Below are 10,070 nucleotides of genomic sequence, written 5' to 3'. Positions count from 1 at the left end.
CTTTAGCGAAAACATCATATGATATGATCATGAATCAGCATTTGCTTGCTTGCTTGATTTATAAAAACTGGGAACTTGGGCCGCGCAGCGGCCCCTATCCCATACATCATGAAATTACAATGAGAAAATACAATGAGGTAAAAACATTTTGAATTTAGCAACATTGGGGTAGCTATAAAAATGTCAAGCATTTTGCTTGATAAATTAATATCTAGAAATTTACAAATTTAAAAAGTGATAACAATTTGAATTAGGCAGTCGTTGAGGTAGCCAATACAAAATTTGCAAGCACTTTGCTTGGATAATTAAACATTTGAATATAAAATACTGAATTGACACATATAACATGATTTGAGATATATACATAAGTTGACGTAGATGAAAACAGTAAATATAACATTTGAGTATCGAATCAAAATTGATACATGTTGACATATATATAAATGTAAACATAATTTGTGAATCAGCATTTATAGTATTCAAATATCTTAGTCATTAATACTAAATTAATAAAAGTTATAACGGTATTTACCGGTAAATTTTTATTTGTCTTTAATTTAGTGACATTTACGAGTTATATTAATGGGATAATGTTCTTATCTCACAAGGTTTTTACTCTCCTTAAATTTTGTTTTTTTTTTTAATTGGTTTTACTTTTCCCTTTGAACTTTATTTTGTTTTAAATGGGTTTTTGCCTTAACCTCGTTAACTTTCAATTTTTTCAGTCTTTTAAACTTGTTCTTAATCTGTGTAATTTAACATGAACATGTTCAACTTTTGCATATTTTATTATTAATTATCCATAACATTTACAGATTGTTATTATGTTTTATCTGCATGTCCTTGCTGTATATTTATCATCTTCTTATTCAATTTATATATGATACTCAGAAACATGTTGCTACTCTAAATTTTTAATTGTGCAATATGAATCTTTCTTTATTATGCACTTTATTTTATTTTAAAATTGTACAATATTATTGCTTATTATCCAGATTTTATTTTACCCTACTTTTTTAGTCATGCAGTGCCTTATTTACCGAAAGATATCCTTTCCCAAATTTATATTTACTCTATTTTGTAAGCATCCTCTGTAAACCGAACTGTGCAACCGAAAATGAAATGCGAATTATTTTTTCATGTGTTTTAGTGGGCGTAACCAAGACCTCGTTACCGAGTGGGCGTTACTTAGCAGCAAAATCAAGCCTTAGTGAGAGCAATGAGTTTTTTGAAGAAGAAAAAAATGTAATTGGTTGAATCTGTTATGGTAACATTATAAAATTATTAAGTTCAAATTTTAATTGCATGGTAAACTACAGAAAAAAAGGGTATTTCAAAAGAGAAATTACTGCCCAAGATATTTCTTGACAAAAAACTTTGTTATTTTATTAAAAATAATACTTTTAAAACTCTCCTGTGTAAGCTTCCTCACTCTTTTTTTTTCTTTTTTTTGAGAAATGTAGGTGGTGATTTGAGGGGAAGAATTGAATATTTTTTATATTTTTTACTTATTTTTTTAAAATTTATTTATTTTAAAATTTATTTATTTATTTATTTATTTATTTATTTTGAAATTTCTTCTCCTAAGAATTAAATTTCGCATCTGACATAGCTACTTAATAGAAAACTAAATCAGTGAGACATTTTTTATGCATTTTTTCACGCTGATCCAAATGAGACTATATACTCAAGACAATAGAAAAAATAGTTCGAAAGTGTCAAAAGTTTTTATGTATAAAAAGCACTGCTTTTGACACATACTTATGTATACACTTTAAATTAGCTATGGAGAAACTGCCTAAACATGTAAAGAATACATTTTCGGATTTAATATTTCACTCTAAATTGAAAAAAATCTTTCCGAAAACGATTGGACTAATTATTTAGAAGTTGTAAGTCCAATTTTGTTGTTACATTTATTTACCCATCTTACACTGCTATACAAACGATTAAGGTATTGTTTCTTACGTGTTTTTCCCCTTTAATCAAACCAAACACAAATTAAAAGAGCTAATATTTCGTGAGTTGCATTTTTATTTATTAAAAAAACACTGTATTTGAATTGCACTTATTTAGAAAAAAAAAACTTTATAACTTTATCAGTCCTATCATCTCGCAATTGGTCAGAACATTACATATTCGGATAGTTCCTATATAACAATGTAAAGTGTATACATAAGCAGGGCCCCGCTCTAAATATTTTACCACCTCACCGGTAGATGCATAATTTTTGGTAGATGCACAGCATAACCAATTAGTTTTGAGTCCAAATACTATAACTCTGAAACAAACTACAGTAAAATAGTTTCCTATACGAAAAAAATTAAGCCTAAAAAATGTTAAGATTTGCATTTGGCGAAGACGTTCGAAAATTTGCGAATACTTTTGATAATTGGATAATTTACTGGCTAATAATTTGAAATCCTTAGCGTGGGCCCAGCATAAGTACGAATCAAAAGTAGTACCTTTTATGCATAAAAACTCTTGCAACTTTTGAACTAGTTGTTCCATTGGATTGTACATTGTTTCATTCGATTCATCTTAGCAATGCCTCACTTGTTTAGATTTCAATACCAGATAGACACAAAATTAAAATTTGTACTCGTTATACATGAAACTCATATAATTTCTAAACTACTAATCCAATAATCTTATAATTAGTTTAATTCAAATCAGCGTGAAAAAGTGCAACGAAAACTATACATCACTTGACTGTCTAGAAGCAACTCCATTATTCCCTTCGAATTTTCCACATTTCTCTCAAACAGCTGAGAAGAGGGCCGGGATAGCCTGGTTGGTAGGGCACTAGTCCCATGTCCAAGAGGTCGTGGGTTCGATCCTCGCCGGCCGAAGACTCCCTGTGTAGTAAATAGCGACTGATGCACGTTAAATCTGTCGAGTCTCAAAGTCCTCCATGTTCCCACAACAAATCAATACCTCTGGGGGTACTGATCCAGGAGTTTCGTTGTCTTCTGGATTGGTCCAAAATTACAAGGCTACGGAGTTGAACATTAGTAGTCGTAAACCCAAAATTGGGTCGGCTGTTCAACGACGGTTATAAAATAAAAAATAAAATAAAACAGCTGAGAAGAGGGCCGGGATAGCCTGGTTGGTAGGGCACTAGTCCCATGTCCAAGAGGTCGTGGGTTCGATCCTCGCCGGCCGAAGACTCCCTGTGTAGTAAATGGCGACTGATGCACGTTAAATCTGTCGAGTCTCAAAGTCCTCCATGTTCCCATAACAAATCAATACCTCTTGGAGTACTGATCCAGTAGTTTCGTTGTCTTCTGGATTGGTCCAAAATTACAAGGCTACGGAGTTGAACATTAGTAGTCGTAAACCCAAAATTGGGTCGGCTGTCCAACGACGGTTATAAAATAAAATAAAATAAAACAGCTGAGAAGGAGGCGAACCGGGTTCGAATCCCAGTCGATATGAATTCCGCATCCGACTTGCACCGACCACAGTGCTGACGTGAAATATCCTCAGTGGTAGACGGATCATGGGTCAGTGTCCCCTTGCCGTCAGGCTTACCGTGGGAGGTTCTCATGGTCTTCCTCTCCATGTAACGCAAATGCGAGCTATCTCCATCAAGAAGTCCTCCACGAAGGTAAATTTCTCTTAATACTCGGTCCAGGAGTTCCCTTGTCTTCTGGATTGGATTCAAAATTAAAAGACTACGGAGTTGAACATTAGTAGTCGTAAACCCATAAAATTGGGTCGACTGTTCAACGACGGTTATAAGAACAGCTGAGAAGCCTTGGTGGCCTAAGGGATTGAGCACTCACGTCCCAATGAGGTGAAAGGGTAGAAATTCGACCGATGACAACTTACTAATGGATACTAATGGCAACTTTTTTTGTCAATTAAAAATCCCCTCATTTGACTTTTTGGCTAATGAAAGTTAACCCTTTATATCTCAACATCTCTGATCTTAATGAAAATTACTCATACATTAGAATACATCATTCTAAGCATGTAAAAAATAATAAAAAAATGTACAACATAAAATTAAAAAAATTATTGGAAAAAAATTTATTATTGCATTTCTGCAACCTTATGCAAAATGACAAAAAAGTGCTTGTTGCATTCCTGCACCATTGCGAAAAATGGCACTAAGATTGAAAGATTCCAAAATTTTAATTCATATGAAAATTTTTAAAACAGTTGTTACTTTTGTTGTAACAAAGTCCTACACCACATTTCTCACAAATAGTTTGTGTAAATCCTTTGCATTTTAGGTATTTGCATTTGATTCTTTTGTTAGCCCAATTAAGTCAGTGCCCAATTTTATCTTGGCGCACTGGTTTGGGCCGACAATCACCGAAATCGTCCTTCAAAATTTGTTGGGGCAAAGACATAGGCTTTTTGTGTATGTTGCAGATATGCAACAAGGTGATATAAAGGGTTAACCTGTTTAACCAATGAGAAACTGTTTTAGGTATAATTTTTTTCTTATGTTGTATAAAATGTTTTCTCATTAAATCATGCCGTAATCGATTTTACGAAAGCTTCATCAACCATTCATATTGAATAGAAAATATGTGCTTCTATAAGTATTTCTAAATATATTTAAAGCACTCTTTACTGCCGAAAAATAAATCGATACAATTAACTTAGATGAATCAATCATGATTGATTAATTATTTAAACAATGACTTTGAATGACTAGAAGAAACATTTCCCAATTTTCATAGTGTATTCTGCTCTACAAAGCAATATCCATTAATGCGTTATTACCCACCATTAGTATCCGCAAATTCTTTCAAAAGAATTTTAAATGCCCGATTCTTTGTTTGGTGGGAAAATAAAAGCTAGACCTGCAATGCATTGAGTGTTAATATTCTAATATTTTATCAATAGGTACACAATAAAATAAATCACTTCCACACAATGCATTGTGAATTAGTGTTTAGATATTTTATTTATTCATTAACGTGAAGCACTCCAGTACGATAAAGTGTGCATTAATTTTTTTTAGGTTTTTACTAATGTAATTCACTACGGCACAATGCATTATACGCAAATATTTTCATATTTTATTTATAGGTATTCACTAATGTAAAAAACTACCACACAATGTAACTTGTGCCAGATATTAATATTTTATACATAGGCATCCAATAAATTTAAACACTTCCACAAGAGATATGAATTTAAAAACTACAAATTACAATGTAACTAATGTAAAAAACTACCACACAATGTAACTTGTGTCAGATATTAATATTTTATACATAGGCATCCAATAAATTTAAACACTTCCACAAGAGATATGAATTTAAAAACTACAAATTGCAATGTAACTAATGTAAAAAACTACCACACAATGTAACTTGTGTCAGATATTAATATTTTATACATAGGCATCCAATAAATTTAAACACTTCCACAAGAGATATGAAATTAAAAACTATAAATTGCAATGTAACTAATGTAGAAAACTACCACACAATGTAACTTGTGCCAGATATTAATATTTTATACATAGGCATCCAATAAATTTAAACACTTCCACAAGAGATATGAATTTAAAAACTACAAACTGCAATGTAACTGATGTAAAAAACTACTACACAATGTAACTTGTGTCAGATATTAATATTTTATACATAGGCATCCAATAAATTTAAACATTTCCACAAGAGATATGAATTTAAAAACTACAAATTGCAATGTAACTGATGTAAAAAAACTACCACACAATGTAACTTGTGCCAGATATTAATATTTTATACATAGGCATCCAATAAATTTAAACACTTCCACAAGAGATATGAATTTAAAAACTACAAATTGCAATGTAACTAATGTAAAAAACTACCACACAATGTAACTTGTGTCAGATATTAATATTTTATACATAGGCATCCAATAAATTTAAACACTTCCACAAGAGATATGAAATTAAAAACTATAAATTGCAATGTAACTAATGTAGAAAACTACCACACAATGTAACTTGTGCCAGAAATTAATATTTTATACATAGGCATCCAATAAATTTAAACACTTCCACAAGAGATATGAATTTAAAAACTACAAACTGCAATGTAACTAATGTAAAAAACTACTACACAATGTAACTTGTGTCAGATATTAATATTTTATACATAGGCATCCAATAAATTTAAACACTTCCACAAGAGATATGAATTTAAAAACTACAAACTGCAATGTAACTAATGTAAAAAACTACTACACAATGTAACTTGTGTCAGATATTAATATTTTATACATAGGCATTCAATAAATTTCAACACTTCCACAAGAGATATGAATTTAAAAACTACAAACTGCAATGTAACTAATGTAAAAAACTACTACACAATGTAACTTGTGTCAGATATTAATATTTTATACATAGGCATCCAATAAATTTAAACACTTCCACAAGAGATATGAATTTAAAAACTACAAACTGCAATGTAACTAATGTAAAAAACTACTACACAATGTAACTTGTGTCAGATATTAATATTTTATACATAGGCATTCAATAAATTTAAACACTTCCACAAGAGATATGAATTTAAAAACTACAAACTGCAATGTAACTAATGTAAAAAACTACTACACAATGTAACTTGTGTCAGATATTAATATTTTATACATAGGCATCCAATAAATTTCAACACTTCCACAAGAGATATGAATTCAAAAACTACAAACTGCAATGTAACTAATGTAAAAAACTACTACACAATGTAACTTGTGTCAGATATTAATATTTTATACATAGGCATCCAATAAATTTCAACACTTCCACAAGAGATATGAATTTAAAAACTACAAACTGCAATGTAACTAGTGTAAAAAACTACTACACAATGTAACTTGTGTCAGATATTAATATTTTATACATAGGCATCCAATAAATTTCAACACTTCCACAAGAGATATGAATTTAAAAACTACAAACTGCAATGTAACTAATGTAAAAAACTACTACACAATGTAACTTGTGTCAGATATTAATATTTTATACATAGGCATCCAATAAATTTCAACACTTCCACAAGAGATATGAATTTAAAAACTACAAACTGCAATGTAACTGATGTAAAAAACTACTACACAATGTAACTTGTGTCAGATATTAATATTTTATACATAGGCATTCAATAAATTTAAACACTTCCACAAGAGATATGAATTTAAAAACTACAAACTGCAATGTAACTAATGTAAAAAACTACTACACAATGTAACTTGTGTCAGATATTAATATTTTATACATAGGCATCCAATAAATTTAAACACTTCCACAAGAGATATGAATTTAAAAACTACAAACTGCAATGTAACTAATGTAAAAAACTACTACACAATGTAACTTGTGTCAGATATTAATATTTTATACATAGGCATCCAATAAATTTCAACACTTCCACAAGAGATATGAATTTAAAAACTACAAACTGCAATGTAACTAATGTAAAAAACTACTACACAATGTAACTTGTGTCAGATATTAATATTTTATACATAGGCATCCAATAAATTTCAACACTTCCACAAGAGATATGAATTTAAAAACTACAAACTGCAATGTAACTAATGTAAAAAACTACTACACAATGTAACTTGTGTCAGTTATTAATATTTTATACATAGGCATCCAATAAATTTCAACACTTCCACAAGAGATATGAATTTAAAAACTACAAACTGCAATGTAACTAATGTAAAAAACTACTACACAATGTAACTTGTGTCAGATATTAATATTTTATACATAGGCATTCAATAAATTTAAACACTTCCACAAGAGATATGAATTTAAAAACTACAAACTGCAATGTAACTAATGTAAAAAACTACTACACAATGTAACTTGTGTCAGATATTAATATTTTATACATAGGCATTCAATAAATTTAAACACTTCCACAAGAGATATGAATTTAAAAACTACAAACTGCAATGTAACTAATGTAAAAACTACTACACAATGTAACTTGTGTCAGATATTAATATTTTATACATAGGCATCCAATAAATTTAAACACTTCCACAAGAGATATGAATTTAAAAACTACAAACTGCAATGTAACTAATGTAAAAAACTACTACACAATGTAACTTGTGTCAGATATTAATATTTTATACATAGGCATCCAATAAATTTAAACACTTCCACAAGAGATATGAATTTAAAAACTACAAACTGCAATGTAACTAATGTAAAAAACTACTACACAATGTAACTTGTGTCAGATATTAATATTTTATACATAGGCATTCAATAAATTTAAACACTTCCACAAGAGATATGAATTTAAAAACTACAAACTGCAATGTAACTAATGTAAAAAACTACTACACAATGTAACTTGTGTCAGATATTAATATTTTATACATAGGCATCCAATAAATTTAAACACTTCCACAAGAGATATGAATTTAAAAACTACAAACTGCAATGTAACTAATGTAAAAAACTACTACACAATGTAACTTGTGTCAGATATTAATATTTTATACATAGGCATCCAATAAATTTCAACACTTCCACAAGAGATATGAATTTAAAAACTACAAACTGCAATGTAACTAATGTAAAAAACTACTACACAATGTAACTTGTGTCAGATATTAATATTTTATACATAGGCATCCAATAAATTTAAACACTTCCACAAGAGATATGAATTTAAAAACTACAAACTGCAATGTAACTAATGTAAAAAACTACTACACAATGTAACTTGTGTCAGATATTAATATTTTATACATAGGCATTCAATAAATTTAAACACTTCCACAAGAGATATGAATTTAAAAACTACAAACTGCAATGTAACTAATGTAAAAAACTACTACACAATGTAACTTGTGTCAGATATTAATATTTTATACATAGGCATCCAATAAATTTAAACACTTCCACAAGAGATATGAATTTAAAAACTACAAACTGCAATGTAACTAATGTAAAAAACTACTACACAATGTAACTTGTGTCAGATATTAATATTTTATACATAGGCATCCAATAAATTTCAACACTTCCACAAGAGATATGAATTTAAAAACTACAAACTGCAATGTAACTAATGTAAAAAACTACTACACAATGTAACTTGTGTCAGTTATTAATATTTTATACATAGGCATCCAATAAATTTCAAAACTTCCACAAGAGATATGAATTTAAAAACTACAAACTGCAATGTAACTAATGTAAAAAACTACTACACAATGTAACTTGTGTCAGATATTAATATTTTATACATAAGCATCCAATAAATTTCAACACTTCCACAAGAGATATGAATTTAAAAACTACAAACTGCAATGTAACTAATGTAAAAAACTACTACACAATGTAACTTGTGTCAGATATTAATATTTTATACATAGGCATCCAATAAATTTCAACACTTCCACAAGAGATATGAATTTAAAAACTACAAAGTGCAATGTAACTAATGTAAAAAACTACTACACAATGTAACTTGTGTCAGATATTAATATTTTATACATAGGCATTCAATAAATTTCAACACTTCCACAAGAGATATGAATTTAAAAACTACAAACTGCAATGTAACTAATGTAAAAAACTACTACACAATGTAACTTGTGTCAGATATTAATATTTTATACATAGGCATCCAATAAATTTAAACACTTCCACAAGAGATATGAATTAAAAAACTACAAATCATAAATCGCGTTTAAAAAGTGTGTATTTAATCGAGATAATTTGGTGCTCAATGCAAGGGTTATGCCTTAAAATTGGTATTTTTTCCGTTTTTCGGAAGATAAACAAGACAATACAAGAATGGACATCTGATTTTCTTTTCTTCGTGTTACATACTACTCCGTTGCTTCAAATGGTGGTTATTTTAAAGGAATTGTTTACATAATTTTTTCTGAATTACAGAGTCAATTTTTTGTCAAACTCTGAAAATTGGTGAAAGTAAATGCTTTAGTTTCTGAACGCAACATTTCTTCTCTTCCATTTTAAATCATCGGTTATTTTTGGTACAATTAGTTTAAGATTTATGCTTATAAGAAGCATGCATGGATATTTTACTTCTAAAGTTGTTGCCATAGAAAAA

The sequence above is a fragment of the Parasteatoda tepidariorum genome, chromosome 7, assembly GCF_982258835.1.
Source record: "Parasteatoda tepidariorum strain Cologne lab strain chromosome 7, Ptep-v5.0, whole genome shotgun sequence".
Classification (NCBI taxonomy): domain Eukaryota; kingdom Metazoa; phylum Arthropoda; class Arachnida; order Araneae; family Theridiidae; genus Parasteatoda; species Parasteatoda tepidariorum.
Note: the sequence above shows the minus strand (reverse complement) of the source record.